General features: G+C 56.5%; 1 protein-coding gene across 1 annotated transcript in view; it reads left to right on the top strand.

Moving 5' to 3' along the window:
* Nucleotides 1–13,466, top strand: part of LINGO1 (leucine rich repeat and Ig domain containing 1) — a 111,664-nt gene that overhangs the window by 63,794 nt on the left and 34,404 nt on the right. Inside the window, exon 4 of the mRNA XM_035554231.2 lies at nt 1,274–1,359. The gene's annotated coding sequence lies outside the window, so the exon portion shown is untranslated. The remainder of the gene's footprint in view (nt 1–1,273; nt 1,360–13,466) is intronic.

Genomic DNA, 13,466 nt, shown 5'->3' with positions numbered 1-13,466 from the left:
TGTGGGTGGGCGATTGAAAAGCAGGTCCCAGCCCACGGGAAGTTTGGGGTGGGAGAGTTGTTTTCCTTCCTAGCTAAACAGATTTGGAGCTATTTAAATACATTAAATTCATAAACATGTTTTTAGGGTTTTTTAAACAACTGATGTGTGATAGCAGGGGAAGAAAAAAAGAAAAATTAATCAAGATGTTTCCCAGTTCTCGGTGCTTTCTCCAAGCTCTGGAGCAATATTAGGACCTCTGCCCAGCCGTGCTTCAAAGGACAGGCTACATTGCCCGAAGCAGAGCTGCTGGTTTGCTCCTGTTTGTTTCCTTAACGTCAAAGGCTTATTTTGGTAGCTTTTTGGATCACTAAGATCCTCTGTATGAGACTTCATAAGGAAGTGCAGTCGATAACGTGGATAAAACCCAGCGACCGGCGTGCCATTGATTTGTGTTATGGCTGCTGTGTGTGCGGCGGGCTGGCGGGGCAGCAGGGCTGCTCCCCCCTCTCCAAGCCCCTCGCCGTCCTCATGGGGATGTGAGGAGGTGTGAGGAGAGCTAGCCAAGGGCTGGGAGCAGGAGCACCTGGGTGGGAAGCCAGCGAGCACTGAGGGCGCTCAGCGCCTCTGGAAATGAGATATATTTGCTTCCCTTGGCCATCCTGAGTGATAACTGCTTCTGGAGAGCTCACAGGCAGGTGAGAGGTGGCTGCCCAACCCAGCACTGTGTCCCTGTGCCGGGGGGCACAGGGGGTCCTGCGGTGGGGCTGTCCCCCCCGGCATCCCTCCTGTCTTCTTCTGATGCTCCCCCGGTCACCTGGGGAGGAGGCCCAAGCGCCCAGCAGCGAGGCTGCCTGGCCTTGTGGAGCCACGGCGCTGATTTACAACAGGGTTTTTTTAAGAGGGGTTTTTGCGTGCCTGTGTTTCTTAAGAGATCCCTGCAAATGATTCCCAAGTGCTCTGGCCCAAATCTGTCCCGGTAGCTGTCAGCGGATCGATGCTCTGCTAAGTACAGGTCTGCTCTATTTCCATGGGAAAATGGCCTCTATTAAGCAGTTCATTTTGGTCCTTTCAGAAGCAGGTCCACTACATTTTGGTAGTCCACTACATTTTCCTGTCCTCTGCAGCCTGATTTATTGCTCTTAAATACCAGCTCAGGTGAAGATTAAGTTCAGCTGAGCTCCCTTTTGGGAGGGAGAGGGGAAAAGTATTCACAGCTTTCTAATTTCTCTCCCACTTGCCTCTACCAGACGCCAGGTTTAAAGCCCTAATTGCGATATCATTTCCCCCACAGTGCATGAGCGGGAGGCAGAGGAGCGGCCAAAGCCCAGCGCGCCCCTGGCACCTGATCCCCCCGCGTCCTGCCTTCATCTGACCCGGGTAGGTGACACGCGAGCTCGGTCGCTGACGTATCGCAGTGTGTGTGATGCTCACACGCCGTGGTCGTGCTGGGACCAGTTCTGGTCGGGTTGCTGTTGCTGTAAGCACAGTAGAAATGCCTTCGCTCCCCGTGCAGCCCAGGGCTGCTGCCCAGTCCTCCTGGGGCCAGCCCTACCCACGTGCCTGGAGCAGGTAGATGTTTGAGCCACCGTGCTGGCACAGGAGAGGATTTTACCTTGGAGGAGGAAGGTATTTAACGTGTTTTAGGCAGTTCTTTGCAAATGGCACTGTTGAGAAAAGAGGGCTTTTGTCACTCAGCTGCACAGGTGGGTTGCTCCTGCTCAGCTTGCGTGGTGAGGGGCAAATGTTTGCACGGAGTAAATCATCACAGATGGCCGCGTGCTGCAGCCTGGGGATTTGGGGCAGAAATAGCTTCATCCTCCAGGAGAGGGCAAGCGAGAGGGCCGGCGAGAGGTGGCGTTTCCTGAGATGTCTCTATTACTGTCACCCAGCGCCGCGCGCTCGCCTCAGCCTCCTTGCAGCTCCCTCGCCGGGACAGTCAAAAGAGACAGGAGCAGGTTCCAGCTTGTACTGTACAGCCACATCCTCGGCTGAAATCTGTGAGCTGTCAGCTTGATGCAAGCACTGCGTGAGACGGCAAACATCAGAGCTGACTGGGCTCAGGCAATTTCCCAGGATGTCAGTCCTCAGGAGAGAACAAAGGGATCTCGGTGAAGAGCGGGATTCGGTTTCCTAATGAAACAAACAAGAGAAAATGATGACTTGAGCATCTCTTATACACCAGAGCTGGGGGGAGGAATCGTTCAGATTAGGTATTGCCCAAACTGGAATGGGATGGCAGGGTGTGCTGTGACCTGTCCCCTCGGTGCCACCAGCAGGGATCACTTGGGGGTGCCCAGGAGGCAGCATCCTGCCCCCATCTCAGGTCTGGAGAAAAGGGGGGCAAAACAGCGAGGCAGAGCTGGCTCTCATACCCAAAGGCACGCACCTCGATACTAACTTCCCCTTTACATCACGTCCTTTGCTCAAAGCAAACAGCAGGCTGCACAGGATCAACCTGATGCATGCAGGAGAGGGACCTGCGTCCTCCTCTTGCCTCACCTTTTAGGGGAAGGGGGCTGGCAGGTGGATGTTTGTGCCTCTGAAGGGAGGTGCTTCCAGCCTCCTGTTGCCATTGCCCCTGTACAGCAAGGCCAAGCGATGTGTGAGCACAAGAGGAGACCCCAAAAGGGCTGATGGCTACCAGAGACCAGCCAGGCAATGGCAGGGGGGATTTATTCCATATGTTCTGTATTTAGATGGAGGCAGAGGCGTCTATTCATAGCACTCCTCTATCAGAACAAAATGCCAGCAGGAAATGGCCAGGCTGGTTTAAGTCCTCCCTGGAAAAAACAGCGCTGAGCACCATGTGGTTCTGGCTTAAATTTGGGTGGTTTCTTCCAGAGTGCCATTTGCAAAAGTTGAAATTTTTTTTTTTGCTAAGAACAGTATTTAGAAAAACAGGTGTTTGTGTGTTTTCCTGATGCCTCTTCTTCTGAGAAAAGAAAAACAGTTCCTGCCTTGGAAATTGGGGATGACGGAGGGTTATGTGGTCTGTTTCTTAGCCTGATCTCTGGTATTTGGTGCAAGAATGGGGCAATCGGGTGCCCCCAGGCCCTGTCCCCCAGCCTGGCACGGCTCTGAGGCAGGCCTGAACCTGAGTGGGTTTTTAATGCATGAGGTTTATTGTTTAAACTGAACAAATCTTTGAACCTGTGTGGTTTCAGAGGGATGCTTCTCTTCCTCCCTGAATGTGTGTGCTGTAAATGCTTCAAAAAAATCCTCCCTCTCCTCTCCACTGTTGCTACTTCTCCTGATACAGGAACAGACTTGGAATGGCTCAGGTTTTCTGTTAAGTTAGTGTCACGGATGTGTCTCAGATTTTCATGTTTTATAGTCAATTTTGAGCATCAGGATTATGAGAAATGCCTATAATTGTGAGGATGGGCACCCCAGGCTCCCCGCCTCATGCTGCAGTGAGCCAGAAACCCGTTTAAGGGCGGTCAGGGGAGGAGGATGGGGGCTGTAGGGGTGCAGGAGGAGGGAAGAAAGAGATGGGAAGGGCTGAGCGGCAGCACCTGGCACGGCAGAGCTGCTGGCGGGGAGGGCAGGATGGTGCTGGGTGCCTTACAGCCCCTGCAGCCTGGGGAGCAGGATGGAGCTGGGCTTCACTTCATTTCCCAACCTGCGTCCTCTTGCAGAGGGGCTTCAGCCCGGCTCCCAGGGCTCGTGCAGGCAGGGGGTGAGCCTGGGAGCGTGGGCAGAGCCCCGTGTAGCTGGCTGTCCCCAGGCAGCTCCGCTCCTCTGCCCCAGCAGCACCAAGAAAGCCCCCACCTGAGTTGCTTTTCCACACCTTACCTCCCTTCCTTGTTTTTTGGATCTGCTCTGATCCTTTCTGCTTAATTACACCCCAAAAGGGGGGGCGGGGGGGAGAAGGGTTTTAAGAGTTTGTTTTTTTAAATAATTACCTCCCATGAAATATTCAGGACAGGCTGGCTTCTTGAAAACTGGCATAATTATTCCTGCAAGGCTTTTTTGCACTTCTCCGGGTCTCGTTGCATTGGGAGGGAGGCAGCAGAAGTTTCCTCGTTAGCATGGGCTGGGGCTGGGCTGGCTCGCTGCTGTAGCGGGAGGCTATTGATGTACTGGAGTTTGGGGAGGGGTGCTTTGGGGTCATTGGGTTGGCTTCTTCCCATAAATGCTTGCCAGGGATGGACTGGGAACTTGGAAGGGAAACAGAGGTGACTTCAGTAGCATATTAGGGTGTAATGTGTGTGTTCCATATACAGGAGAAATGCTCCTTGTGCACTGGGATGTGCTCCAGAGGTGTTGGAGCCCCACTGCACCTCTCCATCCCTGTGTCAGCCCTGGTGAGACATCGGTGGGCCATGGGGAGCGCATCCCCCTGCCCCTGCTAGGCGTGATCCCAAATTAGCATCCTATTCACCCGCTCGTTGCCGCGTTAGCTCTGCGAGGCTAATAGGGCTTAAAAAAAAAAAAAGTCTCTTGTCGCTGAAATCAGCAGCTCTGACTCAGAACATGCGGAGGGAGCGGACGTGCTGAATAAGGGAACCCTGCTGCTCGAAGGGCTCGCCTGGCAGCGCCCGCGCCGGGGGGGGGGGCTTGCCCCAGGGTTGGGGTCAGGGCTCATATGGGGCCGCCCCGTTCCCGTTTTGATGGCTAACTGCTGGTGGGGAGGGCGAAGCGTGAGCAGCGAAGCCAGCCGAAGCGAGGAGTGTTCCTGTGCCGTGTTCCACAATTAATCACGGCCACCCACGTCGCACCTTCCCCCTCCCCGAAATCCTCCCTCGCCTGGTGCGGAGGGGGGAAGGGAGGCAGCTCGGGTTTTATGAATTAATCAAAGACAATGCCTGCTTTTGAGAGCTGCTGATTTAGAGAGCCCTTTGCAGGCGTGTGTGCAGTGTGATTTCTTAGCCGAGCACGGCTCTGGACGAGCGTGCCAAGAGGAGCGGTTCCAGCTCCCGGCCGCATCCTGGGGAGACGGGCTGAGTGGTCTTTTCATCTACAAATAAAACAACCAGGAACAAAGAAGGCAATAATATTGACTTTCATCATTGATATTCCCATTTATCTCAGCAATAATTAGCAGTTCTAGCGCTGGGAGGGCACAGCTCATAATCTCCCTGTTCCAGGGGAGATTGTTCCCGGTGCCGACATTAACAGGCGGCCGTAAAGCGCTGGGCGAGTGGGGCGGAGGGCTGGGCGCAGCGTGCCGCAGCACGTGGGCACTGTGAGCAGCAGTAAGATGCCTTGCTGGGGAGGATGGAGAGGTGCCCTGGGGCACCTGCAGCGCCCCCTCTGTGCACCCAGCTGTGCTGAAGGGCGCTGGGGCTCTCGGGGTCCCCTGGCTGCCTCCTGCGCAGCTGGAGCGAGCCCCTCCTGGGAGGGGAGGCAGGGCTGGTGCTTCATCATCGCAGCCTGGGGGCGATGGGCGAAGCACCTTCCCCGGGGCATGACGTGGCTCTGAGCTGTGCCAGCAGCCCTGCCTTTGGCACCCGAACGCCGGGCGCGGAGGAAAGCGGGGCGCGAGTGCTTGCGTCTGTCCCCATCCGCCCCCAGGGTGCCTGCGCCGCTCCTGCAGGGTCCCGGTGCTTGCTGCTGCCTCCTTAGGCGTTCCCTGTCCTCTTTTAAAAACCCCTCGTGGGGCTGCCTGCAGTACCTCACCCTGTACCCATTTTTGGGATGAAAGGCAGGGGAAGCGAGACGCCGAGGTTTCGGCACTGCTGCCCCTGCCTCTCCCACGTCACTGTGAAAGCTTTGGCACCCGCCTGCTCTGCGCAGCATCCTGACGCGGTCTGGAGGTCCATTTCCTGCATCTATTTTTTATCGTCCCGCTAAGTGCACGTCCCAACCCCGCCTGCGAGGGCTGGTTTTCCTGTATGCAGCGTCCCCGAGCGGGATTGATCCCGCAGGAACCGCTGTCACAGCAGCCGCGGGGACCGGCGCATGCAAATGCAGGGCCGTGTTTTTATTAGGATTTAAATGAGTTTAAGGCTGGTTAGAGTGACAATGTGAGTTGAGCCAGGAGGCGATTATAAAACTGGTATGAGTTCATACATCGTTCGGTGAGCACGCCCAACCCCGTGGCTCCAGGATTCGGAGGAGAGGGCGGCGCCATGATGGAGCTGCGCTTGTGCGCGCGGCCGTCCCAGCGCTGTGACACCAGGGAACCCCCACGGTGGGGACAAGTTCCTCCGCCTTGTCCCCTGCCAAGGGTGGAAACGAAGCTCGAGCCGTGGGCTTGGGGTGTGCGTGCCTCGCCTCGGCATTGTGCTTTTGATCTCTGAAGGGTATAGCTGGGTATCTGAATGAGAAGCACACGGCTGTACCGAAAGCCCAGGCAAAATGCCTTCTGTGCCTCCCTGCGTGTTTATTTGCCTAAGAGAGTGTTTTGCTGGAGAAACGCGGGAAGGAGCTCGAGGGAGAGGCGGCGAAGGCGGGGGTGAGAGCACTGGGAACTTGCAGTACAATTTCAGGACACTTAAGAGCTTCTTATCGTCAGCGCTGAGACAGCGACATCAGAGGCAGCTCAGGCAATTGTCTGAGACAAATTGCTTCGCTTGATGTGTGTGTTGGGACCGCACTGGTTAAGTCTCCAGGTGAGGTACGTACAAAGCCCAAGAGGAATAGAGGAATACGTTCATATGTGCGTTCACACCTGTCTCTGTCCCTATCAGAAGTTATCTCCCGTCGATGGCTTTGCAGGCATGGAGCAGTCACCGCCGGTGCTGTGCTCGCAGCAGTCGGGCAGCATCTCTGCAGAACCCGGTCTCGTACCCGAGCGGAGCTGGTGGTGGTTGCTGCAGGGGGGAACATCTCCCCTCCTCCCCAGAAACAAAGGTTTGGCTTGCTTCAGGAGGTGCAGAGGGAAGAAGGACCCTCTGCTCACAAGTAGCGTGCTGCTGTCCCCGGAGAGGGAACGCTGGTGGTGCTGCCCACGGGAGAGGTGGAGGCAGAGATGTGACAGCAGCTCGGCTGTTTCATCCTCCTCGGGGGGGAGATGGCAAGCCAGGGACGCGCCTGCTAAAAAGGCCTGCTGGTGGCATTTGGGCGTTGCTGGGGAAGAGGCAATTGCTTTGCTTTCCCACCCCGTGCACCCCAAACGGCTTGGTGCTCTGCTTTGGACAGCAACAGGGGCACGGGAGGAGGGCAGCAGGATGGCGGCGGCCGGGCGAGGACGCGTGGCGCATCCAGCAGCCAGATCAAAGGGACCTCAGCTGGTGACATCCGCCAGAAAGCCTTTAATGCCTCGCCCTGGAGCAGGGAGATTTACTCCAGGGACTCATTTCCCTTCCCCATCACAAAAAGCTGCGTCAACTTGACATTCAAGAAACTTTATTTAATACCTTTTTATTCATTTAACAGTTTAGCTAATTGCAGTGCTTTTTTGTTATATTTATGTGCTTTTCTGGATTCATTCCAACTTTGCTGTCGTATACTCTTTACTCTGTAAAATCAGCTCATTTTGGGTTTCTTACGTGCTCTCCAGGAGGATGGGGAAGGAGGAGGGTGCCCTGGCTGTGCGCATGTGCCACAGCGTTTGGGAGCTCCGGTGACGCCGCCCGGCCCCAGCAGATCCGGACACGATGTTCCAGAGGCTGCTGCTGCTTGCTCTTGCGGTGGCGGGGGCTGTTCCTGACAAAAGCGCATCTTCAGCAGCCCTGCAAGTTTGCAGACCTGCCTGTGTTTTGCTGAGTTGTTCGTTTGGGACAGAAAAATGGAAAAAACAGAAAATGTCCAAGGGTTTCACTTAGCTTTTTTCCTCTATGATGTTAATTGTCATTTTCCTTTACAAAGACAATTTCTGCTGTAAAGTTCCTTGGCTTTTGACTTAAAGAAATGGAAAAATCCTTAGGAATATCCAGATTTAAAGTGAGATGTTATTGTCCTTCTCTGCCTCTTAGATTCACTGGCACTTAAAGGAAAATGCTTTCTTCTGTTAAGCTAATTCTTACCCAACTGTCAAAAACACAGAAAAAAAATAATTGCAATAATAATAATTATGCTAACAGCAATGTGCTTTCAGAGCCTTGCCTCTCACCGCAGCTAATTGCGCTCCTTCGCGCCTCCCGCTCTGCGCCCCGACTGTCTGCTCTTCACTTGACCTTGCCCCGGGAGCAGCGGGTCCCCATGCGGCCCCAAAACGGAGCCACCCGGCCCCATTATGCACCGGGACCACGCAGGCATGTCGGAGCTGCCCCTGAGAAGGGTTAGCCGGCAAGGTGAGGGTGGCTTTGGTTTTCTGAGGGTGGCAAGCTTTGAGGCTTGCCTGCACCTGCCTCCAGCAGCTTAGGGCTGGGGAGCAATAGGGCATCCGTGCTCCCCAACTCCGGGAGCTGCTCCAAACGGTGCTGTCGGGTCGTGTGGTGTGCTCTGAGTGCATCTTGCCTGCCAGGAGCAGGTGGCACCCCGGTGCCAAGGCCACGAGCAGGCTGCAGCCTTCCTGTCCCCCGCCCGCTACCATCCAGGCTGGCTCTGCGCGCCAGCAAGGAGCGGGGCTGGGGAAAAGATGTCAAGAGCTGTTACAGCGTGTGAGCGAGCTGAGATAAAGGGATCCATTTTCATCCTCCTGCCTGTCTGCTTCAGTCAAAATACAACGCCGCAGCTAGCAGCGCTGTGTGTCATCCCAGACCACAGCCACCTAATGCACAGGCTGCCGCGGTCGGCGCTCCATCTCTCCGGACCGCAGCTGTCCCGAGCCTCTACCGCAGCCCCTGGGGCTGCTTCACCCCAGCCCCGGTGCCCACAGCGAGCCCTGCTGTGAATCGTGGCTCCTGCTGAGCTCCCCTGGGGCTCCTGCAGAGCTCCTGGGCTGCAAAGCGCAGCCCTGCCCGGCACGTCTGTGAGCGGGGGGAGCGGCTCTGCCGTCTCCCAGTCCCTGTTTTTCTTTCTTTCCCCAAAACGGCACCATGAGGGGCAGGCTGCTGTGCTTGGCGAGGTAAAGAGGAGGAGGAGGAGGGCGTCCTCTTTGGAGGACCAGCACTGCGCAGGGGAGGCTGGATGGGCCAGGCTGCTGTGGCCCCATGGGGGAGCATGGGGGTCCCAGAGCAGCGCCCCGAGTGTTTTTGGGCTCTGTTTGGCAGACACGTGTGTGTGCACGCACATGGAGTGCCCTTGGGGTGTCTGGCACCTGCTGCCTTCCCCCTCATTATTTAGAAGTTGCAAAGAGCATCTCTGCTCGGGGGCACGGCGCGGGGCGGCTGGGAACGGTGGGGACCCCAGGGCAGTGCCTGGGGCCATGGGACTTTGTGTGCCATGGGCAGGGCAGGGCCAGGGCCACCATTTTCTGCACAAGACATTGTATTTTTGTTCCTTCTCTGCAAATGGCGTGCTCCATGAGCAGTATCTGGACACAGCACCAGACCATCTGAATGGTGAAACCTCAGTGCACCGAGCGCTTTTCATCAGAGGTTTCCATGCCTTTCCTTTCCCCTCCCTGTTTGTTTCCTTGTTTCTCCTCGGTCAAAAAGATGTGGAAAGCAATCTCCTGAGTTTTGCTCGGCAGCTTGCTGCCACCCCTCGCCTCTCATTGGCGCGTGTGGAGCAGCTGATGGGGCCGTGGGGATGCAGCAGGGCTGGAAAACTCTTCCCAGCGCCGGCTGGACCCAGGCAGAGGGCAGCAGCCATCTCCTGCCTCATCCCCCCGAATGTCACTCGCTTTTAAATGCACTGGTAGTTGAAAATAAGAATAACCTGCTCCAGGGCTTCTTAAACCGTGGAATTAAATATGGTTCTGGTCTCTAGGCAGAGTCTGGCTCTTCAATTCTAAATCTGCTCAGCCAAGCGAAATATTGCAGGGGGGAAAGAAATCAATATTTCTCAGGCCCGGCACGGAGAGGAAGCCGTGCATGTGTGGCTGCAGGCGTGCAAGGCTGTGCACACGCAGGCACGAGGCCGGAGTGGGAGCTGTGAGCAGGATGGGGAGCAGGAGATGAGGTTTGCCATGGCCACGGGGTGCTGGGGTGTGTGTCGGGGGCACGGGGCTGCCTGGGAACGGCCCCGGTGCGGGGAAGGTGCTGCTGGATTTGCCAGGTCTGTGTTCTCCGGGTTTCTCCCCCTTTTGCAGAGCCCTGATGTTCTCCCTCTGTGCCCTTCTGGCCGCGTGGCGCTGGGAGGGAGCTGTGCGGCCGCCCCAGCTTCGGGAACAAAGATCTGCATCTGCAGCGGAGAGGGGAAGGACAAATGTTATTGACCCGCTCTGGCATCCGGCCAGAGCGCGGATGGATGCTCGCTCCTCCCCAAAAGCCTCTCTGATAGCTTAATTTCTTAATTGCTGCCTGCGATCGGGATGTCAGCTCTGGCTCTCCTCCAGGACATGTCACGTCCAGCAGCCCGGGGCTCTCTCCCACCTTGCTTGGACGCCGCTTTCAGCTCTCCTGCTGCACCGGCTGGGGGATCTCTGATGTCCCTGTAGGCCACCTCTGCTGCCCTGGAGGCATCACCACAAATACTCTGGGAGCTCAAAACTTCGAGGGCCAGGCCCCCAGCTCCAAGGGTGTATTGTGCCAGGGAGAAAAGGAACGGAGCCAGGCTGTGTGCCCAGATGTCCCAGCTGGGACCAGCACAGCGCCTGGAGGAGGTGAGCTCCCCAGGTCCCAGTGCTGGGCTGGGACAGAGAGCAGGGCTGCCCTCTGCAGGGTCTGGCACTGGTCTGATGGAAATCCCTGGAAATTTGCAGGAAAATCTCCTGAGATAAGGCAGGGCCATGCCCACGTGCAGCAGGAGCTCGCGAGCTGCGGTGTGCCGAGGCTCTGTGTCTCAATAAGCAGCGCTCCGAGGCAGACCTGAAAATAAATATTTGACGAGGAAATAGTACTCTGTCTTCTGTTGTCTCTCTTCCTTTCCCCTCTGCGTTTGTCTCCCCCTTCTCCTGTCTTTTCCGTTTGACTGAACACGAGAGTTCATTGTTAAAGAGGTCTGGTTTCGGTGCGTCTTCCCTTTCTCTGCTCTCCCAAAGAGGAAACTACAGGAGATTCACACCCGTACGGCAGCGAGGGCTGTCTGCATGCCAGGCTTGTACACGTCCAGGTTGCTGGGTCCTCGTTTTCCTTCTCTGTTGCTTACTTTGCTCGCCACGGTAAAACACGGCTAGGCGGCTGTTACTTCTGCAGGGAGCAGAGGTCCGCCGGGATCAAACCGCCTGCGCAAAGGAGCGCAGTTCGGCCAAACTCCGCAGTCCTTCTCCTCCTTCGTAGCAGCTTTGGCTTCGTGCAGGGCGAAGCGAGTGGGTCAGCGGTGCCATGAATAAATCTGCTCCTGGACCCCTGCGGGCCTAGGAGAGGTTGGAGCTGGGCCAGGAGGAGCGGTGGCGGCAGGTTTGGGAAGCAGGGTGATGCAGAGGGCTTGGCAAACTGGGTGCGGGGGGGTGTCCTGGCAGCAAGTGGCTCCTGACGGCCCAATGTATGTGTGTATGGATGCGTTTGGGAGTGGTTTAGCCAGATTGCCAATGATATGGTCTCCCCTTGTGCCTCTGAGGGCTGGGAAAGGGGCACTGGCATCATCTAGAGCCCTTTCCTGAGTGTGAAAGGGAAGGGTTGTGAGAAATCATGTGTAAAAGGAGAGGGGAAGAGTGACAGTGAGAACGGAGCAGGGAAGAGAGAGGAAGGGCAAGACTCCAGATAGAAAACGGGGCTGGAAAACGCAGAGGAGTTTAAGGCTATTGGAGATGTCACGGGTAAGGGAGAGAGTCCAGCAGAGATGTACCTTTGAGGGGAGGCTGCTCAGCAATGTTTGCTGAGCTCCCCTGCTGTATTTAGCAGCCTCCGTGCCCTTTGGGGAGTTCTCCAGGCAGCTGGAGGAGCAGCGTGCCAAACGGTGGAAGGGGGGTGCCCGGTGCCCGGGGAGGGAAGTTTAATGTCCTCCTTGCCCTTCGGGTGGCAGAGCCAAACAGTTCGCTTTGCTGCCCAGCGGATGGGGCTGCCAGATGGCTAAATATTTGCTTGTAAATTAGCAATGGGAAACACGAGACGTAAAGCCCCAAATTGAAGAAACGCGGGGCCTGGGTTGGCCTTTTCCTCCTGCAGAGGTTGGGTAGGGCCACGACCGGAGCAGCACAAGGAGGTCTTGAAGCAAACCAGCACGGGCACACGCTGCCATCTCTCCTCTGCTCCTTGGCACGGCCGTGGGCCATTACTCAAGCGTGCTCAGCCTCTGGCTGTGTTTGCTTTAAACCAATATGCAGAGAAACCCAGCTTTTCTCTCTAGGAAAAAAAAAAAAAGAAAAAAAGCTTCTCGTGCTGTATCTGTGCAGCGTCTGGCTGAATGGGTTCTGACTGGAATGAAATTTCCAGGCACTAATGCAATACAAGCACTCCTCATTTGCGTGTGTGCATGTGTGGGGACGGGCAGCGTGACGGTGCCGCCTTGCACGGCCCGAGCAGCGCCGCGCACAGCACGGGACGGCCTCGGGGCTCCCTCGGGACACCCCTGCAGCCTGCCTGCCTGCCCCGAGGTGGGGCAGAAAGCCTGAAACACCCCGAAGGGCTGCGGTGCTCGGGGAGAAACTGGCGCACCAGGTGGTTTTAAAGACAAGTAAATGTTACGGGTGATGATTGTTGGCTCCCTTTTATTTGCCACCCGGGTGTCAACCGGGCGTTTTCACCTTCCCTGGTGTTTCTATGCAGCCGGGAGGGCTGGCCCCTCTCCTCTCGCCTTGGTTTCTGATGAGAGCTTTCTTCTTAACTTGACTCCGGGGTCTGCGGCTTTGCGAAGCTCTGCCTCTCTAATGTGGGCAATAAAAGCCTGAGAGCTGGCTGCGCTGCTCTGACGCTCGTATGGCTGCAAGAGGAGCAGCAGCGAGTCCTCGCGCCCTTCTCCGCATCCCTACGGCTCCCCTGCTCTGCCTTCTCCCCCTCTTGGAGCCTCAGTGTTGGGGAGCACAGAGCTGCTCCCTTTCCTCTCGATCCCTCCCGACGTCCATGCACGTCACATTTCGTGGTGCCTGGGAGCCCCGTCTGCCTTCCCACACCGTCCCTGGCCCTATTTATGGGTGGCGGCGGCATTACCCGTGGGGATGCAGATTGTGCATGACGGTTTTCTATAAATACAAATGCTCCGTAATTATCGTCAGAACTATTTAGCCCAATTCAAAGGTAGATTAAATAATGAATGTGTGCGCGATACGCCTGTCGACATCAACAAATGGAAAGAGACATCTCTGGGTGCAGAGCCGGAGGTTTCCCCGGTGCCGGAGCTGGGGGAGGAGAGCGGGGGGGGAGCCGAGCAGGCGTGGTGCTGGGAACGCCTCTCACACGGGGCTGGGAGGCACGACCTGCTCCCTGCTCCCTGGTGGGGTCTTGGGGTAGAGAAATAGGTGGTCCAGGGGACGGTGTGACGAGGATGGACAAGGGCTGGCACGTGCGGGAGCCGCTTGGTATTCACGGCTGCCCATCGCTGCACATCTCCCCCCGCTGTTTTTGCTGAGCCTGGGGAGCACCGGGAGGTAATTTCAGGCTAGGTTGCAATCAGAAGCAGGCGATAAGGCTCCCCAGAGCCTCCCGGCCCCTTGTTTGGCATGGGAATTGGTT

The sequence above is a fragment of the Cygnus atratus genome, chromosome 11 (assembly GCF_013377495.2).
Source record: "Cygnus atratus isolate AKBS03 ecotype Queensland, Australia chromosome 11, CAtr_DNAZoo_HiC_assembly, whole genome shotgun sequence".
Classification (NCBI taxonomy): domain Eukaryota; kingdom Metazoa; phylum Chordata; class Aves; order Anseriformes; family Anatidae; genus Cygnus; species Cygnus atratus.
The sequence above is the reverse complement of the archived record's forward strand: the minus strand, read 5'-3'. Positions and strand labels throughout refer to the sequence as shown.